This window comes from Patagioenas fasciata, chromosome Z (genome assembly GCF_037038585.1).
Source record: "Patagioenas fasciata isolate bPatFas1 chromosome Z, bPatFas1.hap1, whole genome shotgun sequence".
Taxonomy (NCBI): Eukaryota; Metazoa; Chordata; class Aves; order Columbiformes; family Columbidae; genus Patagioenas; species Patagioenas fasciata.
The window spans coordinates 28,861,075-28,885,049 of NC_092560.1; the positions used below are offsets into that span (position 1 = coordinate 28,861,075).

Genomic DNA, 23,975 nt, shown 5'->3' on the forward strand with positions numbered 1-23,975 from the left:
TGGAAAGGAATATTTTTTTCCAGTTTTGCTGTGCCTTATTTCCATAGGACACCAGTTTACTATATAAAATGCCCTCATCAGTGCAAGCAGCTACCTGTAAAATGGGATGGTGGGTATAACTGTGAAGATCCTCCCAAGACATTGGTAAGAACTCTGCGTAGCTTGTCAGAGTCCTGACACTGTGTTGTCATTTATCCCAAGCAGAGCAGTTATGCTGCTGAATAGCAAAACGGGGTTGAAATTTGTTGTTGCTGCTTTTCATTGCTGTGTGTTAACATCAGTGCTGTCCAAGTGACTGGTGATGTACTTAGCTCTGCCTGGCCCTCCTGTACCTTACGGCTTTCAAAAAATTCTGCTGTTTGATACTGAAGTAATTGACACTATAACTGATCTCTACAAAATTCTTTTGAAATGAAGAATGAGCTAGATCTCTCAAGTTGGGTTCTTTTACATAATACATAAAAGGTAACTATGTATAATAATACAGTAGATGTGTTCACTCATTATGCTGTAATTCATTTCATGTCCTATTGTGATGTGCCATTCTGTTTAATATCTGTAACTTGCTCAACTGAAGCACAAAAGAAGCAGAGCTGTAATGCAGCCATTCAAAGTGATGAAGGATGATATATTTTTCTTAAAGGGACAGTCCTTTGATTTTCATCTTGTCTTGCTTGGGCAAGCTACCTTTTATTTCCACGTATTTTTGCTTAGGGAGAAAGCCTCAGGCCTAGAGCCAAGATTAGGGTATACAGTGAGGCTTTGTAGTTGCACTTTTAAACAACTTTGCTCATATGGCTCTGCAACTGGGGTATGAAAATGCTGTTGTTAATGCCTTGTTTGAATTTTAATATGAACTGTCAACCCCCCGGCTTCTCCCCTCCCTCTCCCCGCCCAACCCCAACATGTTTTCATCTTCATAGAACAAAAAATGGTAGAAAACTGACTCTGAGCTTTGGTTTATTTTCTTTAAAAACAAGTCAAATGTGAAGTACAGCACAGGTGGAAAATATTATGATAAAAGCCCCTTTTCGTCTTATAAACAATATGTTACTGAAAGGAGTACTCAAAAATATAATTTGTGTGTTTTGTAAATATGTATCTAGAAATGCAAAAATACAAACATGGAGATAATATCTGTATGCAATAGGCTAGGTCCACAATCTCCAGGTACCACGTGAAAGTTTAATTGTAATCAACAGCAAGGATAGATTCATTATCTTAAAAATTATTGCTATAATAATTAGACCAATTGCAAGGAGACCTGCCATCTTCAGCATAGTTTGATCTGTAGAACTACTTGCCATGAAATACTTGAAATACAGAATGCAAAAGGACTCTCAGTTAAAGAAGGAGCTCTTCATTTAAGGCAAATAACACTGGAATAGAAGTATTCTGTTTATCAGTTCTTCTCTTTCTAATGTCCAAAGAAAACTGTCAGGTGAATGTAGTTTTGAAACTGCCTTTCTTTCTTAAACATTCATTTCTTTAAATAAATGCTGCAGACAAGCCTAAGTGGATGAAGGCCTCATTTGGTCAGTTTCCCCTGCAGTATTGTAAACAGTCATTTTTTAATAGGCTATTTTAATGTAGGTTTTTGTGTGGTGATGGAAGCAGAGGAAGGGGAATGTGAATAGCTCTTCTCTAACAAGTTTTGCAGATGTGTTCTTTTCTTCATCAGAAGGAGAATGGATAAATGCCACTTATCTGAACTTATTCCCTCAGCATTCCTGCCAAAGGTCTTAAAGAGGGTAGTCTGAGGTTTTTCTCAGCATTTAGACATCTACTTATTGATTATGATACGGTGTTTTTTTTGTGTGTACTCACCAAGAAACTTAACCTGAAATGCTTTTAGGTCAAACCAAGTAATTCACAGGAACAGCAGCAGATCAAGAACTAAGCCATGCAAAACCACACTTGTGCTACAAGTGGCTGGAGCTCAAGAGAATTGAATTCGACTGTAACTATGCTTATTAACAAAAGGGTATTTCACAAAATTTCTTGTTCTTTTCCTGTACTGGGAGAACAGGGACCTAGTGACTGCTAATGATGCATGATGAGATGAGTTTGAGTTGTCATGAAGAAATGGTGAGCAGTCTTCCCCAAATAGACACGGTTTAGAAGTCACACTGAAATCCTGGTAACCTGTCTTCTCAAAATCACAAGATTTATGAGTATATAAGACTCTCATCAGATGCTACCAAGCACTGGGTCATGTGTTGCAGCAGGATTCTGCCCATTGCAGGAGTAATAAACAACAGTAAAAGGTATTTTCCATCTCAAATTGCTCTTAACCACCAGGGAAAGATACTTTGTTCCCAAGCTCAACTTACTGTGCCTCACACTTTTTCTGCATTGGAAAAAAAAATAATGTGAAGTCTATTCCTTACTAATCCTGTGTGGGTGTGAAAGTCACCCAGCATTTTGGTTTTCAGCCAGTATTACTGGCTGGGAGAGACTGTTAGGGGAAATGCAATGTGAGAGCAGGAGGGAGCATTCCACTGAGATGGACAGAGTGAGTGGGTACCTGGTCCTGGTGCCACTCGCTGCCACTTTCAAGGAGACCTTGAATTGCAGGAAGGCAATGGAGAAGGAGGATCATCTTGCAGCACTTTGAAAGCTTCAAAAGCTACTGCTGACAGGTATGCAAAATTCAAAGCAATGTATTACAGCATCTCATCCCTAATTTAGAGCTAAAGCATGTTTCCAAGAATGCGCTGACTGTTGCAGAAACCACTAGTACAACGCTGAGAAAGCTCCTCTCTGTGAAAGCAACCACATTAGAGAGTAGCTCCTGCTATGGGCTTAAAGTCAGTGCTGGCTGCCTGCCAAAGGGCAAACGTTTTTGGCAGCTCAGAAAAAGGATCCAGCAAAGAAAGTCCATTACCACAAGAAAGACTAACACATGCCTCTGGAAGTATATCTTGGTTTGTGGAAAACCAATGAAATAAAGTTAATGAATTCTTTTAGTGTTTTATTTTATTGTGTTTGCATGGATTACATTACTAACATTTCAAAATGTAAGAATTTTATTTTGCTAGTATGAAATGAGATTCCTCATATTTACTGCAGGTCATGCACTATTTTAAGCTGCTCATATTGTGTAAAAATATATACAATAAGCTCTAAGTGAAATAAAGAAAGCAGTCCTTTACCTGATCTTAGATTCTTACTGATTTATAATAAATATTAATCACTTATAAAGTATAAGAAGCGTTACTATAATATTTAATTAAAATAAAGCAATTAGAGAGGATGCTTTCAAAGGCACCTGGCCATCTCAATCCCATGCACTTACCTTACCAAATCTGGCAGCTGGATTACCTTACTAAATTGTTCTTTGAGACTCTCTCCCTCACTCCTTTTCCAATACCAGGATAAAAGTGAAAGGGTGAATGGCTTCACTTGAGAATTTCAGATCTTTTGGACCTCAGAGATATCTAACAACCTAGGCTAGAGAGACTTCCAGTATGCCTTAGGTGCTGAATTTACTCAAGGCAATTGACTTCTTTACTGAATATGGTGGGTTTATTTGTTTGTTTGTTCTTTTGTGTGTTTGTTTTTCTTCCAGAGCTGTATGCTGTATTCTCTTGCAGGAAGATAATTATTAGACATATGCATAATGTTGACAGACACGGACTTTGCTTTCTTTGGAAAGCTGAACTGCATCAAGCCAGTTGTGCAGTCTGAAATCGTGTTTTCATTAGAAGTCAGTAAGTGTCTTTAAATGTTTAACACGCTGTCAGGCAGGCATTACAGATTAGGCTGTATGCAGATGAATACAGCCATGTGGAATTCTTGATGGCAGTGGTACTCATTCTGACTGCTATCTCAAAGGATCGCGCAGACTTCTCAAACCATATGATGAGTGTGCTTTGGGGCCATCTCATGCCAGGCATGTCCCCAATCTGCTCTGATTGCTTGAAAGATTTTGAGGTGGTTTTTCTAGGTGTCAGTTTTAACTGACCAAGTTATAAATGTTTTTAAGCCTTTCTGATGGCTGTTTTTTGCTTTTGGCTATTGGCAAAAGTCATGAAAGTTTTTTTTAAAGACGGGAGCTTGCTGATATGATTAATCTCTACCACCTAGTCCTTGTTCATCCAGCTCATGTATGCAGTGGTGTAGTTTTTTTGTCTTGTGAGATCAGTATACTGTGCAAATCATATACCATATTTACGAAACTCCTTGTTTTTCACTCTTTCTGTCCCTTTTCTCCCATTGAATCTTTGGAAGCTTTTAGGGTCTTCTCAATGTAGCAGTACAATAAAAGCAGATTTCTACTGGCTCCTTGATGAACGTTCAGAAAAACTGGTAATCAAACTGGTTGCATTTATTAGATAGAAGAAGGAATGCTGATGGTAGATGAAATTCATAAACACTAGTTCAGAAGAATGCTGATTCAAAGCTTGAAACTTAGGTTAGTCTTTACTACAACAGGCAAGCTGGAGCTGTGTGAAGAAGGAAGTGGGTCCGGGAGGGATTTCTGTTTGTCACTCTCATTCAAACTGGGGTTTCCAAACTAACTAGGACCTGAACCCTCCAGGTTCCATTACAGGATACATTTTTAGACTGACTGAGATCCAATTTACATAAGTTTTATTCAGTCGATGTTATTACTCTTCCTTTTTAGTTCACCCTTGTTTTCATTGCTATAATTTGTTTAAGACCATGTAATTATAGTATTTTTGACTGAAAGTGTGTGTATGCGTATTTCAACTCTGTGGAACATTTTTAGATATCCCAGGGCTTTTGCCTGGTTCTCTGGTTAAATCTCTCTGCTCTGTCTGTTGCAAAATGAAAGAATGAGTGAAACATTTCAAAGAAGAATTATGTGTTAGATGACCAAGTCCTGTAATGTGGTGGCACTTGAAGTTCAGGTGAGCCTGAAGTGATTATAGTTCTTAAAACAAAAGTCTGATCTTAATGAGAATTGTTAAGTGTCAGGACTGTCATGTTATCTTGAATAAAGGAGAGAGGAAAATTCTATATGTTGGAAAAAAAAAAACAAAACGTATTTTTGGTGTCACATCTGTTGTAACAGAAGAGGATTTGTACTTTTTTTAAATTTTTTTTTTTATCAGAGTCATCTAAGGCTTAGCTTCAGGAAATCATGCAAGCATATATTTTGATCCTTTTCTGTCTAGGGAAAATCTGGACTTGTATATGCAGGAAGGTTTTATATGTTCTACAGAACTTCTTTTATATGAGACTCTACTTACGTGGCAATTATATTTGTTCCTTGATAGTTTATTGTAGTGCTTGTATACTCTATGTAAATATTGTGTAATTCCTTTCTCAGAGTGGGACAACATGAGATACCAAAATCTCCTGAAACTGAAAAGACATTTTTTACTTTGATCCTTTATATTTGGGAATATATCTTAATTTATAATATTCTGCAGTGTGAGTATTTAGAGAATATATATTCAGAATTCAATTAATTTCCCAAAGGTCTTCTGTTCCCAAGACATTAGTGATCAACTTACTATTGTTAACTTTCTTAATGTGAAGTATTCTTGGTTTTCAGCAACTCTTTGGAGTGTTTATGTAATGTAGGTGGCTCAGGTGATTAAACTGTATGGTCCTAAACACCTGTCACCACTGTTGTTCTTGGGATTGCAAAAGTCAAAAGCAAATGGATGAGCAAAACTGCCAAAACCTTGTCTAGTACTTGTGTGACATTCTGGGAATAAAATAAATTTTCTTCCAATTTGATGAATAACTGTAAGAGTTTAGGAATCTTAATTTATCTGAATTGCAGGCCTGTTCTTTTTCAGTTTGAGAAAGTGTTCATGACTGTTAAAATAAGAATGAAAAATATGAGCATGAAGCAGATGTTACTTTTGCCTGCCAGACCAAGAATTGGCTAACACTGAATATACCTCTGTCTAGCTCACACAGATAATGCAGTATTTCTGAATGAAAAGGATGTGGACTGGATCTTGAGAAAAGACTTTTAAATATTTAGATACATAAATGGACTTTGTTATTCTTAGTATAGATTCACAGGGGCGTGCTCTTTGCATAGTCTGTGTTCACTTAGCATACCCTCAAAATACTGCATACTACTGGACTAGCTTTTGGAAAATAGCTCCCCCTGTGGACACTGGATCCCTTCTTTGTGAAAACTGTAGTATTCCAGAATAAAGTAAGATGAATAAACCTGCCACTCCAGAAATGAATGACGAGGGAGGTGTCCTGTAGGAACTACTGTAGTGTTTTTCCCAAAATAGTTATCTCCAAGTGAAGGTCAGTCTAAAGCATCTGTAATGGTTGCCAACATTTCTAGAGAATGATAAAGCACAGCACTGCCTTTGTTGCTAGCTTACAAGAACTTGAGTATGGATAGTCAAATTAACAGACATTTTGCGCTGCTCTCAGCTACTTCTTTGGTGAGAGGAAGTCTGTGTTTCTAGTAGGACACTGATCTGAGACTCAGGACACAGCATTTGCTCTTACTGGTGCCAGGAGTGACCTCAAGCAGATTGCTCAGGTCATATTTCGGTAAAAGGCTTGAGCACAGATTCATGTCCCAATGATTGCAAGATGTATATAATAGAACAGAGGAAATAATCCTATTGATACTGAAGTTCTCACATAAAAAAAAGTAAAAATACCAACCCTTTTCTATCCCTCTTTTTCTGCATGGCCCACTTGCATCATCAGCTCTCCAAGACAAATATTATCTTTCTGTAGAAATACATCCTCTTTGTAATGCATCTCTGCCAGGTGAATTGGTTCATTGTATCAATTGTCATCACTGTCTCCCTAGCAGTTGAGACTTTTCCCTGAAATTTCTTGGCACAGATGTTTGAGTGAGCATTATTTCAGCCAAATGACAGAAAGACCTACTGTTGAGACTGTTTTTTAGGTAATTTAGACTCAGATAAGATGGTCACCCAGAAGCAGCAATGTCATCTGGCATCATGTAGTAATGAGAAGCAGGGGGTGGTTGCATCTTCTATTGGCACAGCCATGGTGTTTCATGGGTCCAGAGCTCTCTTGTAGACAAGATAAACACAGTGCAGCTCTTCATAAAGAGATCCTGAAACAGTGCAGTCACAGAAAAGTCTGTCATGCTTTCTTTTGTAATGCCTGTTCTGTCCTTAGATGAGTGAACTAGTCTTGGTTTTGGTTATTGAATTTATGAAATCTTTATTTTTTTCTTACCTTTGAATGCAGGGTTTTTCAATTTTTTAATAGTATGCCTTATACTTGGACACAAGAGATTTTGGCAGAGTTACTTGTTTGTTATTTTTGAACACTTAGCCAGAGTATTTTATATCTCAAAAACATACATATAGTTTTCTGCTTTAAAGCCATAAGAACTTATTTGTCAGTCAGTCAAAATAAAAACGTCAGAAACGCTAGATTTTTATTTTCAGGACTGAAGCTACCAATCCCTCTTCCAAGAGAGTATTATTACATTTTCAGTCTTACTAGCTTTCTGTTTTACCATTTAAAATTGTAATTCTTACTGCGAAGATGTTTAAGAGCAGTGTAAGGTTGCATGATTATGTTCTGGAAAGTCAGGAAATCCAAATGCAGCATGTAGGAGACATCAACCTGTAAATAGTCCTTGCTGTATTTACACCCAGATTTAGGATCTGCTCTTCCTGTGGATCTCCATTCTTATTTGTATCATTAGCCCTAGAAATGGGAATGAAACTGAATGATAGATTTATAAGAGTTTTGGGGGATAGGTCCCTCTTGGTTTCTCTCATTCGGGTCTGTCCCGAGCCAGACCCTTTGCAATAATTGGTCTGAAGATTGCTGATGTTTTCTGAGCTTATAATAGAAAAGGTCCATAACATTCTTGCTTCTCACTTATAAAGTTGCCATGTAAGATCTGAACGTAGTTGTCTGCTCTCAGGTTTTCCACCAGCCTTAGCATTCCAGATGGTGATCTATACATAAACCTAGTTGGCTATCACCACAACCTTTTTGGTATTGCCAACTAAAAATCATCTTTAGGCAAGAGGTGTTGAAAACCTCTAATTATCTTAGTGCATTTTGCTCCGTATTCTGTTTTAGTGTTGACAAGGCATTGCTGTTGCACATTTTCAGTTTAGTGTTTAGTTTAGATCAGGCAGCTGTGTCAGATCTTTCTCACTTGTCTCAATGCATTCTTTGCTGTCGGGATTGGTTTTGTTTAGATTTTTTTTGTCAGCTGATCTTGTTTTTAGCTTGTTCCTGTTTACAGTTTTTGGCTTTCTTACAGTTACCACTTATGTACAGACATATATGCACATTACTTTACTTAGCTTTGAGGAGATAACTTTTTATTTTAATTCCTTCAAATGTGCCCTATATTTTTGTATATAGCATATACAAATTTCAGATCTCTTAGCTATTTCTCTTCATCCCCTTGATTTCCATCTACTCTTGTCTTCACTTCCTCCATATCACAATGGCTGACTTTAGAGATGCAAACATGTACTCAAGTGTGTGAACTTGTGTGTATACATCACACATAGACCTGAAGATCAATCTGCCCTGGTTCAAAGTTTTGTATCATTTTCAGTCATCTAAATGATTGCGTACATATATATTTTCCAAATTAGAAACTAACCTGATAGGTAATTATGCAAGTTATTTTCACTTCAAATATTATTTCAGACCCTTTAAATGAAATATTTCAGTTTTTTTGTTTGGTTTGGTTTGGATTTTTTTGTGTTTGGTTGGTTGGTTTTTGTTGTTGTTGTTGCTTGTTTTTTCTTTACTGTCTTACAACCTATGTTATCTACAGAATTGGTTATTCCAAATTAAAAAATCGCATTTTATTTTTCTGAAAAGCTGTGCACAGAGCAGGATAAGAGTGAAAGAAAAGGGAAATACAAATGTGAGGGCTCCATGAGCAGCTCTAACAGGGAGAGACATGGTTGTCTCCCTGCCTTTACTCAGCCTTCCATCTTTCTTTCCCCTCCATCTGTGGGCTTGCACCTCCCATATTGCTACAAAAGCTGTTATATGAATGTTCTGTAACCTGCTTGGGTCCAAATGCATCAAGTTGTCTAAAACAGTACAAAGGGTAGATCAAAAGGAGCTAATTTGGTTCATTTCAGAAATGACATGTTAGGAAGCTCACATGAAAAAGCTGAAGGGCTAGAACCATTCAGCAGGAAGAGGTGAGGGTCAGCCAGAGGAAGCTGAGCACAGGAACTTCCCTTTCAGCATGGGTGGGTCTTGGGCCGTTGCTGTAACAAGATCATCTCTCTTCTAAGAAAAGACAACTTCATCCAAGCAGTGTTACTGTCATTGCCACACACTCCCTCAACTTTACAAACAAAACAAAACAAAACAAATTAAGACTTGAGGAATGTTTTAGGTAAAAATAATGCACTGAGATTCTCAAAGATTAAAGACATTAAGCTGGACATCAAAGTACCCCATGATAAATGGTGAGTGAATGATGCTGACGTCTTTTTCTTTCTTTTTTGTTCTCTCTATTGTGATAATTGAGATTGGGCTTGTTTGTTTGTTTGTTTGTTTTTGGATTTTTTAACTATGCTCTTACACCAAGTAAAAATATAATTCAAAATTTATATTTCTCTTAAATAGGACCTGAATTTTTATCCAGAAACTGCTGTTTAGATATGCTGGCTTAAAAATCAAATTGAAAGAGAACAAAAAAACCCAACCTTGATTATCAAGGTATTTACTCGTCTGTACTCCTTTGGTAGAAAAGATGAAAATGCAGAGCAATTGATTGCATAATGTCTTGACATCTGTGTGTCCAGTTATTTTGATACAGGTATAATTAGTAGCATAGCATTGGTGGTTCCATCAGTATGAGATTTCTCTTCCCCTTGGCAGACCGGGGGACATGCTGTTAATTGTATGAGTCAGAATGCAATGTTTGTCTTTCCCAGGGCTGTGTGCACGTGAATATGGGGATCCTGTGTGCTTTCTGGCCAGCCAGAAAGTTGAAAGAAGCTGAAAATGTTCCTCTCAGTGTTAAATTTAATGTGATATTTCCTGTTGGTCTGGTGAAATCAGGACTGGAGCTCTGTATAAGCAATAATCTATGATATGTCAATTTACTGATGATAAAACAATTCTACTGTGCAGCTGTAGGTGCTTTCTAAAAGATAAATAATATGACAAACATCAAAGGGTAAGCTGACACTAGTAAACAGTCATCAATTATTGAAAATAATTCTGTGAAGAATTGCTATACCATATCAGTTTTAAATATGAAATGTGAGAAAATTAATTATTTCAAATTGCTTTTACCTGAAATTGAATTTTGAGCAGTATGTTTCCTCTATAAAGTTAATCTTTGTGGAAGCTTCTTTCTTTCTTTCAGTACTAATGAGTTTCTTTATTTTGAACCGACTTAGTAGAAATACAAAGGTTATCCATGTGTCTTCGCTTCTCCAGGAGAGTGCAGGTGCGTACTTTGTTGTCTTGGATTTACAACTATTCAGCCTTGTGCAACCTTGTGCAAGTTATCCTTAAAGAGGGACAGACACAGGGCAGGTGCTTTTTAGTTCACAGAGAGTCCACCCCATGCGACTCCTGTTCTGCAAAGGTGTTTTATGCATCACATGTTGGTTTTAAACTCAGAGGCACTCAGGTTTGTCCTGATATGAGGCTCAATCCTGCTGATACTTTCATGTGTGTGGTGTCAAAGTTATAAGGATCTCTTCAGACTCGAAATGAGTAAACGCTCCTTGTAAGTGTTTCCAGGACTCCACACTTGGAGTGTGTAACAAATAACGTGGTTTCAATCATATTGCCTGTACAGAGTAGCCACATAACTAATGAAATGTACAGTAGCCAAGCACAGTGAATAAGCCTGAAGGTTGGATTCTACAGCCCTTCTGCATAGAAGATTGCAGCACAAAGTGTCAGATGCTTGAAATTTTAAATCCTTAGCACTGTGCTGTTCCAGACACTAGCTTGCTTGATCAGATATGTGAACTAAATAAAAAAAAAAATCATAAAAAAAAAATAAACAGAGCAAGGTCACACTCCCCAGGAGTAACTGTGCTCTGCTACTAAGTTTCTAAAATGACTCTAATTTTAATTCTAACACTCTATAAAAAGGAAAATAAATGAGAGATTTATATTGAGTTTATGTCTTTTATAAACATATATTAAGTGCCTTTTGTTTTGTTTTGTTTGGTTTGGTTTTTTAATGATCTTGGTGTTTCTATGCATCTGATAGTTCAACATAACAGTTCATGGGATGACATTAATGATGTAAACTAGTAAATTATGACAGGCAGCTACTGTCTTCTAATGCTGCTGCTGTTTGCTCTCTATAGCTTGTAGGAGGTGGTAAAAGGCCAAGGAGTCTTGACAGTGCATAAAACCCGATACCCACCCAGTCAAAGTGCTTTGAGACAGATGATGGAGATATTCATCCATTCCTTAATGCTCATCATCCATGGTGCTGAAGCACTTTGCATCAGCAAAATGGTGTGTGTGGAGCGTGCAGTTTTCCTCAAAGTAAAAGGGGCCCATGTTTGGTTGTCATCAAGTGTAAGCTGCATCACAGCTGAGAGGCTTTGGACACACAGGAGTGGGAATGGTAGCTTAGAAAAGAAGAGAAGCTAGGGGGTTAAGGCATGGCCATGGAGAAGATGTAGTTTCTGAGATGTGTAGCAAGCCCTTTCCCAGTGGTTGATGGCAATAAGCTCTGCTCAGCTCTCGCTTGGTCATATGCACAGCCAAAGTGTGGTAATGGTACTGTTTAGGAGATATTTATGCTAATATTGCCTTCACAGTTAACAAGCTAAATCTGCCACCAACGAAGACTTTTAAATATTTACTACTTTGCTTCTAAGGTAATAATTTCTGAACAAAATAGGAAGTAGCATTAAAACACTATGGAAAATGGTTTATAATCCTCTTATATTTATCTTGTGTACTTCTGGGGTCAAAGATAATGTCATTTTTCAATGGCTACCAGCAGCCATATGCTCTGAAATTACAAATATTGCTAACGAAGACCTTCATTCATCAAAAAATCCATATATTTTTTTGCAAGTGATTTCTCTATGTGATCTTCCAGAATACCATTGTGTCCCTCATAAAATAAATACTAAACGTTAATCCTTTTAGCCTTGTTAATCATTGCAGAGATGTACAGTGCTACTGTTACTACCCTCATATAGGTTTTTTCCAAGTAGCATGACAGGATGATTTTAAAGGGTGCATGGGCCCAATATTTTATCTGTGTCAAGGATGCTTTTTTTATAATCATTCATTTCCACTGTTAAAAAGGAAGGATGGCAGTGACAAAAGTATCTGGGTGCAAAACATAAAATATACATGTTCTTTGCAGCAAATATAACAGATTCTGCGTCAGTGAAGCAAGCAAACATAAGTTACAAAATCTCTGTTCTTCATAGTACTTATGCACGTACCTAGTGCACTTGGCAGTCAGTACTTAAATTTAAACATATGCTGTAGTGTTTATTGAGTCTGGTTCATTCTACACCTCCATGAGTATGTTCATTTAATTAATAATATTTTTTAATGCATATTTTCCTTTTCTGTAGCTCACTAAGTAAGTGTCATTAATTTTGTTTACCTATATTAAACCTTTATAATTTTCCTAAATACTCTGTTTCAGGAAGGACAGGACCTTTTGTCATACTGCAATTTTTTCAATTGTGAGAATTTGATTTCCATCTCAGCAAAATTTTTGAGAGCTTGCAATGTTAGTTCCCACATTTTCAGTCTTATCATAGAATCACAGAACTGTTTAGGTCAGAAAAAACCTTTAAGTTCATCACGTCCAACCATTAACCTAGCACTACCAAGTGTAACACTAAACAATGTCCTTAAGTGCCACATCTACACATCTTTTAAACACCTCCAGGGATGGTGACTCAACCACTTCCCTGGGCAGTCTGTTTTGATGCCTGACAGCCCTTTTCATGAATAAACTTTTCTTTATATCCAGTCTATACTTCCCCTGGCACAACCTGAGGCCATTTCCTCTCATCCTATCACTTGCCCCTTGGGAGAAGAGATCAACACCCTCCATGCCACAACCTTCTTTCAGGTGAATGTAAAGAGCAGTAAGGTCTCCCCTCAGCCTCCTTCAGACTAAACAACCCCAGGATGCTGTTGGCCATTTTGACCACCTGGGCACACTGTTGGCTCATGTTCTTCTGGCTGTCAAGCATCATCCCCAGATCCTTTTCCAACAGGCAGCTTTCCAGCCACTCTTCCCCGAGCCTGTGGCACTGCCTGGGGTTGTTGTGATCTAAGTGCAGGAACCGACACTTGGCCTTCTTGAACCTCATACAATTAGCCTTGGCCCATTGATACAGTTTGTCCAGATCCCTCTGTAGAGTCTTCCTGCCCTCAAGCAGATCAGCAGATAGTTTTAACTTGCATCTAGTAAAAGCCGGCTTTGTAGGTAAACTGGGTATAAAACAAAGGTGACCCTGGAGCAGAAGATTAATTGTAATTATAAACATCATGACTGCACTACCTTGTACACAGTAGGTAAACTGCTGTAAGTTAGAGAGTAATTTGTTATGGAATTAATAATCCCAATTTTAAACACGAATAAATTACATCAGTATATATCATTTTATATCAGGCTATCAATGCTACAACAGTCATGGGGATGTGTATTTCACCAATATGACAATATTTTTACAGTGTTTCTCATTATAGACAAGTTGTTAGAGGCTGTCCTAAAAGTGGTGGGCAGCAGATTTGGTAGGTTTATATGACCCAGTCTCCTTTCTAGTCTTGTGCACTGGAGGAAGGGTAGGTGGTTGGGCTGAGGGCACCACTGCTGTGTGGGTTGTAGGATCAGGACAGACTTGCAGTGTATGGCTGTAGATATCATGTGACACACATTCCCTGGTGCTGACTGTTGTCTCTTCAGCCATATCTGTCCATCGTGTTGGATTGTGGAGAGTGGGTAGCCATGGCACCATTGTTCAAAGGCACTGGTCTCCATCAGTGCTACAAGCAAGTAGCAAGAAAGAGGCCAGGTGCCTCCACAACAGCTAGGCTGAGATATACATAGTCAACAACACAGGTAATGCCCACCAGTTGAGGATGCAGCTGTGTGCCTGGAGCAGTATGTGCTACAGCTTTCCTCTGCTGGTTTGTTAGCCTAGTGTTGTTCATACGTCCTCCAAAGTCTCTTGAACAGGTGGAACATTGTCCACTTCCCATATGGCTTCAAAAAGGTTGGATTTCCCCCTCTTTCTAGCAAAAAATTTTCTTTTTTTGTTTTTGTTTTGTTTTTTTTTTTTTCAAATTGGGTTGTTATTTCACACCAGATCAAAATATTAATCCAGGTTTGTATAAATTACTTTTATATGCCCCCTTACCTTCCATCAGAATTCTTACATATTTGTGAGAAAGTTACTTTACTTGTAAGCATTTATGTAATCTCTGCCAGACTGTAAAAAAATGCAAACATCAAGAAAAATATTGGCTTGTGTGTTCTGCTCTAAATGCTAGTGCTAGACAGGGAAAGCATCATATTCATCTGTTAAATTTCAAATAAACATATAGAGATGTAATTGCTTCTCACAAAAAGAAGAAAAAATATACTTCCAGAAAACCAAACATAGACTCCAGTTTTTCTGACAGTAATAATACAATAATAATTTCATTTTTATTAACAGATATTGCAAAAAGTGCTGTTTATTTTTAGGAGATAAATATTTATTAATGAAAAATGCAAAAATAATCTTGAAACATCAGTGTGTCTGTGTGTGATACATGTCTATATATAGATTATTTTTACACTGCGTCTTTACGTAAAATAGAAGAACCCTTATTAACAGTAATGATAATGATACATTATTACATGTATCATTAGAATTTATTAGACTAAATTCTGTCACTCTGAGTTCCATCTGAAACATACTTCCTATGACTAATTTATAAACTGCTCAAAAAATACTTGGAAGAGAAATGCTTTCAAACAGGTAATCACTTCATTGAATCATTCTAATAAATTTCCTTGCGCTATTTTTGCCGTTACTGTATTGCTGTGCTTATTCAAATTTGTTATAAGTTTTAAGTAGCATCCAATATACATGAGAAAAAAAATCCCTATTGTTAATTTTTTGATCAAACACTAATTGCCACAGAATGTAAATCCTGTGTTGCAACACAGCATTTTAATATAAACATAGTTAAAGTATTGGTCACTCTTGACTTTTATAACTGTTTTCAAATATGTATTGAAAAAGAAGAGATTTCAATCATGCAGATCAACACTTAACCCATGTCTTTGGGTCAAAGACCATCAGAAAATTAGGGTATGGAGTTTTATATAATCCTAAATAAATTCAGAAGTTTGGTGAATAAACATTGTGCTATTTAAAATATGACCCCACTCTAGAGTGCGTAAAGATTCCACTGAGTTGAAGTGCACCGTAAATAAATTCAGCTCCTCACTGCAATTCTTGTTTCATTATTATCAAATACAAGAGCAATTCCTGCTTTTCTGAACTGTGTTGGAAGCCGTTCTGCAAAAACTTGACATGGCTGTCACTGCAGTAATCTTTCTCACTGTATGCTGGAACACTCTCTTTACCTTTGCACCCTTGGAAGTTGAATTTTCGGAATCACTGAAAGACAGTTAACAGAGCTGATTGCCTGCATGATGGGAGGGTCTTCAGAGCTTGGGATCTGAAGGACCAGTGATTTTAGCTGACCCATCATAGCAGAACATGGTTCTGTGGATTAAACAATTTTTGAACTTGATGAATTATTTGAACTGATGGTAAATGTTAGGGCTGAATATTACCATTTCTGTCCAAAACTGTAGATCCTTGAAGAAAAGACTGACAGGTATATAACCTTATTATGTGTATTAATATATACAGGTAGTTGTGGTTAAGATAAATGATCTGCAATCCAGTAGTTGAAATTCAGTAAGAGTTTTCTTCCTCTCTTAGGAAATATAAAGTCCTCAGCAAAATCACTAAATGGGGTAAAATAAATGGGAAAAAAGATACAGAATTTTCTATATCACTTAAACTACAGTATTGAGGATCCAACTTCTTAAAAAACCAAAACAAAACAAAAAACAAACCAAAGTTTTGACACTTCTAATAGTTAATAATGAGGAGGTGAGCTGAGGAAAATAAATTGTTTTAAATACTCTGATAATCTAAGTCTTACAGATTTGTCTCAACAATGCATTGTAAGAATATGGTGCAAAATCAAAATGAAAGCTCAAGATATATCAATTTTCAGAAATGAAATAAAAATAGAGCAGAGAGTTATGGAGACTAAATGTGTGACAATATTTAAAATTCCTTTTTGCTATTATTAGTATAAATGGAAATGTTTTCTCTTTTATGCATCAAGATTGGCAAAATATTAGAGAATAAATCTAGCCATGTCTTCTGTATTTCAGGAGAATAACTTGTAAAATTTGTATTTCTTCATTATTTTGTAAACTGTAAAGCAGTAGTCCATAATATTTATTATTGTCAAATGTGAGTATATTTTAACTGTTTCACCTGAGTAGAAATAATTGCTGTTCTTTTACTAAAAAAAATCCCCTTGTGTACAATTTTATTTCAGTGTTAGTGCCTTATGTAGATTTCAGACTAAGTCTCATTCTTATTGGCTTTTTAATTTTAACTATATTTTCTTTTATTACACATCCTAAATTGTCTATTTATACAAGAAAGGCCATCGTTAAGCTAAGAGCCCCCGTGCTGCATTGAGGGACCTGCAGAGAGGTGCAGTCAGCTCAAATTCTTACAGACGACCAAGACATTTCTTCGTTCCCAGTATAACTCAGTTTCAAATGCCTAGTTGATCTTTAAGTAATGGGAATGAACTGTGAATTTCTGAATTCAAGAAATTAAAAAATGAATGTTAAAAGTGTCAATCTCTGTCATTGATTCAACTTCAATTACTGAATACATTCTTGCACTTTCAAGAGGTGTTACGTTTATTTCTAAATGTGTGTTTTGTACACAAAAAGGTTTATTAATTGTGACATAAAACTTTTTTGTTTAGATCCATAGGAGTCTGAACTCATTGTTTCTCTTTATTTGCAAAACCTGGAAAAGGTTGGGTTTTAACTATGCAGGAAAATTATTATCTAAACTAAGCATTTAAAAATCTCGAAAATGACATTAAACATGAATGTGTTAAAGTCCAAAGGATAAGATTCTAGATTCTGTAGCAACAAAGGATAAATTACTTTCAAAAATTATATTAGTTTTTCAGGTCAAGGTGACATCAAAGTTGTTGCAGAAGCTGAACTTATGGCCTGTGAGTAATTTTTCACTCTTCTGTTCAAAATAGGTTTTTGGCGAGACTTATGCTTCTCAGTAACTGCAATAGAAAATAAGTAAAATATAACTATGAAGAGTTTATTTTCCCTCTTTCTCTGCTGATCCATTAGATAATTAACCTTCTCAAAATATCTTAAAGGTTCTCTCAAAATAGCTGTCTGACAAACTGGTATGAACAACTTTCGTTTTGTTAATGACAAAATGATGTATGAGAACTTTGAAAATTACCGTTTTTTATTTCTGTTTGATTAGTCAAAAACAGAGTTAAAGATCTATGGCAGAATTATAGAACAGTCTTTCCAAATTAGGAAAATATTACTCTACTTTTGTGGATTGTCCAAGATGCAACTGATCAGTTATATTTTAGACATCTTCTGTGTTGTGGGATCTTCAGTTTTAATTGTCCAATAAAAGTACAAACTTCTAAATTAGAAAATCATCTGATGCAGTACATGAAGTGTGAGATCCGTATTATAACACTGAAGAATCTAACAGTTTGGAAATGTGGTTGCAATATGTTGACATATGTGTCTCTGAAAAGTAAATGAGTTAAGCTCTTCATTGACCTTCAAAGGGTAGATGGTGGTACTGTACTCTCCAGATAGTCAAATAGATGAATAAAACAATCAGGGTCAAAAATACATTTCTACATAGCCAGCAAAACAATAACACAATTAATCAATGAAAAGGACTTTCTTTATTGGGTTTAGTTTAATATGTTGTCTCACCATAAATTGAACCTTTGGGTCCGGCTTACTAAAATTACTGCTTATGCAGGTTATGTGACCTGTTTTGACTCAGCTTGAATACTGAGTTTTTCTTCATAATGAAAAGATCATTTATGTCTCCACCAAGGATGAGTGAGAAGTTGACTCATCCACTGATTGTTTATTGTCCATCAGACAGCTGGGGGTCTGTAAATTGCATATATAGAAAGAGCTGAGTTATGCTGATGAATGTCATCAGCCCTGGTTCCTATATTTTCAGCTTGTTTCACCTATCCTGTTTCTGGAACAAACCCAGCAAACTGCTGTCCACAGGCACCTCACACAGAAGGTGAGGCACCATTCACCAGGGAACAAATAAGCAGTGGAGAGAAGAGCCTTCCTTTGAAAAACTGGGGTGGCAGACAGGTAGTCTCACATTTTGGGCCCCTCTGGACCACTAACTAAAACTTGTGCCACTGCAGGCAAACTTCTTGTCAGGTATTTTGTGGCAGGATCACCAGGGAGATTTCAAGAGGGTGGTGGAATGGGAGAGACCATTGCTGCTTCACAGAGCAGGACATCTTGGCAGCAGGGAGAGACTGGGAAGAAACCTGCTTTATATTCCTCAGGACTGGTTAGTCTATTTCACTTTATCTGCTGGAGACACCCTTTCCCAAATCTACCACCACAGTGTTGGTGGTTTTTTTGTTTGTTTGTTAAAATAAGTGACCTGGCCTTAGATTACTGCTAGAACTGGGATATAGCATCCATTTTTAAACCCATTTTGCATGCTATTTTAAATAGGTGACTGAATAGGAAAGATGTGTGAATGACATATTCTCTGTGACGATAGTGGTGAATCAAAACCATAAGTGGGGTTGACATGAAAGAAGTAATAGACTTTGAATCAGACTGGGCATAACTCAAAAGCTTCATGACCCAAAAAATGGTGCAAACATTTTCTTTGATTTGAGGAGAAATGGATTTACTTTCACACATCTTGGATGTTGAATGTCAGGTCTGCCACTGCTGAGTTTCATCTGGCCTTTCATTCAGCTCTTCGGAAGTTGTTCTATCTATGTGATGTCAGCATGAAATAATAGGTCAGCTTAGCTGCTCTTGTACATTAAACACCTGAGAAAATTGTAATAAGCTTGAAATCCTCTGATTTTTATGTTTGTTTTTCATGCTGTCTGGAAGATAATTCTTCTTTTTTTTTTTTTTTTTCTGTATTGTGATTACAAATAATTTTTATTTCTTTCCACTCAAAAAAACCCCATCTGGCATGGCAAAAACAAGCAACACATATATTCCATATTCTGATAATGCAACTTTGTTTCTGTGAGAGATTTTTTTCTTTTGAAATTGGTGAAAAAAAGAAACAGTAGATCAAAACCCTTCATCAGTTTGGGAGAAAAGAGTTAATAATTAGTCTACAAGTGCCAGGGAGAGAAATTCCTGCATAAAGAGATTTTTATTTGATAACTCTTGGCCCTTGATTCTGACACGTATTTGTGCAATAGGCAGCATTGCATGAGAAAAGGCAGAACTTCACTCGTAGGCACTTATTTCACAATATGAAGGTCTTTATTCCCAACAGCACAATTTAGTGGGATCTCTCAGCAGAGTGAAATGTGAAAGGAGGTGCAGAAAAGTGGAGATTTGTTTCTCGTAATCACTGGACTAGAACTAGTCCACCTTTCTCTAACTCCTGCTGTGCCAACTTCTACAGATAACAGTTCAGTATAGATACCTTTTTGAAATGTTGCTCCTGTGTCCTGACACTGCAAGATATCAAGCATCTCCTCTCATTCAGGGTAGTCCCTCAGTTGGTGCTGGTGCAGTCAGTGTGAACTTTGTCACAGTGATGGCCTGTGTCTCATAGGCTGCATACTTAGAAGAACCATGAATGATATTTCACTATATTCAAAGCAAGGAAATCCTCTGAAAAAAATCCCTCATTGTATTTCATGTAAAGTTTTTTTAAAAAAGCATGTTTTGTTAACAGCCCTTTACAAGGAGGAGGAGAGAGTAAGGAATGAATAAATGATTAAATTGTGCTAATCCTCAGAACAGGTATCTTCATTTATTTTGAATCAAAGGCAAATGACCTGATAGTGCTATAGCCTTGAAGACTTAAAAAGCTAACATTTTTGCATTGATCAGAATAAATTAATTCCTGCCAGCTTGACAGAGGCAGACATCTCCCATCTCTTGGGTCTGTAATCCACACAGAATCAGATATCTTTAGCTGAAGGCTGTACAAAGCTCAGAATATTCAATGTTGCAGGCTCTTTTATAACTCTGATGTACAAAGTTGAGTTCTTTTTGGCAGAGACTCTTATTTAACATTTCTTTGCACGACGTCTAGGACTTTTATATCCCAATCTAGTCAAGTCCTTTGGATGCCTAAGTATAAAAGTTTAAAAATGTGGCATGGGGAAAGCCATGGGGAAAGTGGAGTCTAGGTATAAATAAACAATTGCAAGTTGGTGGTCTTTTTATGTGAAAGTATGCCCATATTAAATTTAAAGGAAGTTTTGCTTAAAAATATGGTCCTTTGTTTATAAGATACTACTGAGGAAATACATCAACTAAACTTCTCTCTTTGGTTCAAAAAAGGAAGTATGTGAATAAAGTTCTATTTCATGGCCCCAGGGGACCAAAAAGATGTCATCATAGCGCAGCTAAAAGGGAGATGTTCCAGATCATGTAAAAGGAAAAATTAAATATCTCAAACTGATGTAAGCCAACTTGTTACTTTAGAAAATATAAAATCAGAGCAGTTGAATATTACTTAATAATGAAGGAGTAACAACTTTTCACATAGACAAAGGAGCTGAGAAATCGTATTGGTTGTAAGACTTATTAGACTGTCATCTAATTTTTCAAGTGTTGTGAGAGATACTTATGTAAACAGTTGTGATCTTTTTGACAGTTTCTGTGGCTAGTTTATTTTGGTTTATTTAATAAGAGTTTGAAAGTAAGTTCCAATAAATTACTCTCATTGCTTTCAAATAGTGCACATTTTGTGCTGCAAGATGTCTGCAATGTCAATACTCCGGATAAAGAAATGATGATTTCTTGGTATTTTGCACACCTGCTTGTATTCTAGCATAATTTGAGTTTAAACTCCTAACTTTTTTTCTCCCCCACATTGCTCCAACATTTCCCTGTCCCTGCGGATTTCAAAACATTAAATAGAACTGTAAAGTACAGGGCATGATGAAAGGGAAACTGGATAGAATAAAACTTGATAATTTGTGAAGTTAATTGTGAAATTTGTAAAATCAATTTCAAGACTTCCTATTGCTTACTTATTTGCATTTAAATAAAAAGTTGAGCATTTTTCTTCATGCAATAGTTAACATGCTACTCTCTGCATAGTCTTAACCTTTATGTTCATGACTGATAAAACAGGCTGTAAAGGAAGACAAGTTTCCTGCCCTCATTAGGCTAAAAGCACATGTGAATATCTTCTTAATTTAAGTGAAGTTTATCTGTGTTTATAATGCACTATTTTATCTTTAAAAAATATCCCTATAGGTTGAAATCTGGCAATGTGACAGAAAGCAAAAAGAACTATTCCTTAATCAAGCGCCCCTGGTCTACAGGACACATAAGGAGTGCAACAGACTGTATTCAACACAGCTGGGTGACTGAAGAAATAAGTTCTGCGTTGCAGTTTTGGGGCGTGGAGAGTGGAGGCTAAACCAACAATCCTTATTGCATCCACAGGACTGGCAGTAGAACACCAGATGTAAGTAAATTATCTGAAAGATGAACAGAATTGTCACCAACGTTGATTTATGAAACATCTCACAAGCAGACAAAATGTTAGCTCTGATTCAACAAGTTCCAGAATATGTATTCAGCTTGAAACTTGGGAACAGTCCACTTAGAACTGCGTCACCATGTTGAAAACAGTTTAAATTTTTTATACCCACCCTCTTTTAGCTCTGGCTTTTAGGCAGGGGATTCTCACCCCTGCCAGACCCCTTGTAGCTTGCCAGTACTCCTTTGCTAGGAGGCACCTTTTGTTCCGATCAATCAGTGTTATTTCCAAGCAAAGTACCTTGCAATACAGCTGGGGGTGGGCTGTGAGAAAAGTGTAGGAACTGCATCTGCGGCATAGGTCTTTGCAGAGTACATAATAAATCTATGACTACATCTGTCTGGACCTTTTGTTCTGAACTGCAAAATGAAAAGGACCTAGGGATTAAGTGACTTTGCTCTCCACAGAAGAGTCTTAGTACGAAAAAGTGCCTCCTAGGGGCACCTTCTATGCTATCAATCTGTTATTGGCAGGAGGACTAGTGAAAATCAGTTTATTCAACATCAGCTTACATGAAATTCCCAAGTTACTGGTGCCAGTCATGTACCAAAACAAAATAAGTTCCGCTCGGTTTAAACGTGTGCTTATACATAGACAGATCTGGATTATTAAATGTGGCATCATTAAAATGTCTCTAGATGGGTAATTAACAGCATGAAGTAAATTAAGCAGAGACACGCTGTATCTAATTTGAGTTACTGTACGCTAGTTCCTCAGTGCATACCTCCAGAAATTAACATGTTGGAATGCTGAAGTAATTTTTCTTAATAAGAAAAATTACAGGCAATGTCACAGAAGCTCATTGGAAGCTCATGCCATGAAATTACTGCAGACAGTTGACACATTAACTCGCATTTTGATATCTGCTTTGCATTTCATAAACACTTTAGGGTTAAAAGCTTATTGCTTCTCTTTTTGTGAACTGTTATTGTATAAAATACAATATCTTATAATGCATTTTAGTTACATGATATATGTTTTGTTAATGTCTTCAATGTCTTCACTACTTGACACTTGACAGCATCATCAGAAGGCTGCAATATAAGCTTTTGGGATGTGTGTTACAGATGTGCAAACATACGAGAGACTGTTCTAGAGATAAATCTGTAGCATAGACCAAATGCAGGCCAGCTAGTGTAGCGGTGTGACGATATAAATCGGTGCCTCTGTCAGACAAACGTGTCACAGATATCTGCAGGGAAAAGGAATGGTTTCTCCATAACTCACATTGCTTCTGCTTCTGGGGGTGACTGAGAAAGGAAAACCGCTTTGAAATCTTTCCCCACAGTGTAGTCGGAGGAGTTCACTTTTACTTGCACCACAACTTATCTCAACATAAGAGTTGTGTTTCTGTCGACCCCTTCTCTATGGCAACAGCAAAATGGGACAGACAATTGTGTTTGTCTAATACACAGTTTTCACTCTTGGGGCAGTCCAATAACATCTCTAAGTAGATGAGTAGTTGCCTTTCAGTAGTTGCCTTACATGGCAAAGAAACTTTTTACACACAGATAACCACTACACATCAACTTATTTCTGCCAAAAATTTGGTATAAACAGACCACTTACTTTCAGAGTTAGCACAAGGTCAATCAGATGAGGTCAACTGTAGGGGTGAGGTACAGATCTGACATTATCTGGGTACTTCACAGAAAACAGTGAACATGCTTTGTCTGCTATTGGGATTTTGAGGGTGATAACACTATTTTAAAAAATGTTTTAGTCTAGTTATAGAAAAGCAATAGCTTTGACTCAGTCCAGAGAAAGCCTTAGTGTTTGCCTTTACAAATGGTACTTTTCTCTTGAGAACTTGTCATGGTTATTTTGTCTAGCTGCAGTTTGTTTATCTCTGTCCTTTAATATTATCGTGTATAGTTTTTGTTAGAATACTGTCAACAAGCATCCTTTTGAACCAGAACGCCATTCTGTTAATCCTTTTATAAAAGCATGAGAAGTCATAAAATTGTGAGATGTGTATAATAAAATTTACTTTTCGCAGTGTTGTTTCTGCTGATGGAACAACCTGCAAAAGTAAGTACTTTGTGGGGTCTAAGTATGCAGAGAAGGCTAATGTGCTTGTATGCAACACTGAAAGTCATGCAGTCCTGCTCCTAGGTTTTGTAAGACTGCAGAACTTTTTGTTTTAATCTTCTTTCACGTTGCACCAAGCATTCA

General features: G+C 36.8%; 1 long non-coding RNA gene across 1 annotated transcript in view; it reads left to right on the forward strand.

The window, feature by feature from the left end:
* The first annotated feature begins 2,548 nt into the window (after nt 1–2,548).
* Nucleotides 2,549–23,975, forward strand: part of LOC139826422 (uncharacterized) — a 32,148-nt gene continuing 10,721 nt past the window's right edge. The window contains exons 1-2 of the long non-coding RNA XR_011736467.1: nt 2,549–2,642; nt 21,512–21,725. This is a non-coding gene — a long non-coding RNA (uncharacterized lncRNA). The remainder of the gene's footprint in view (nt 2,643–21,511; nt 21,726–23,975) is intronic.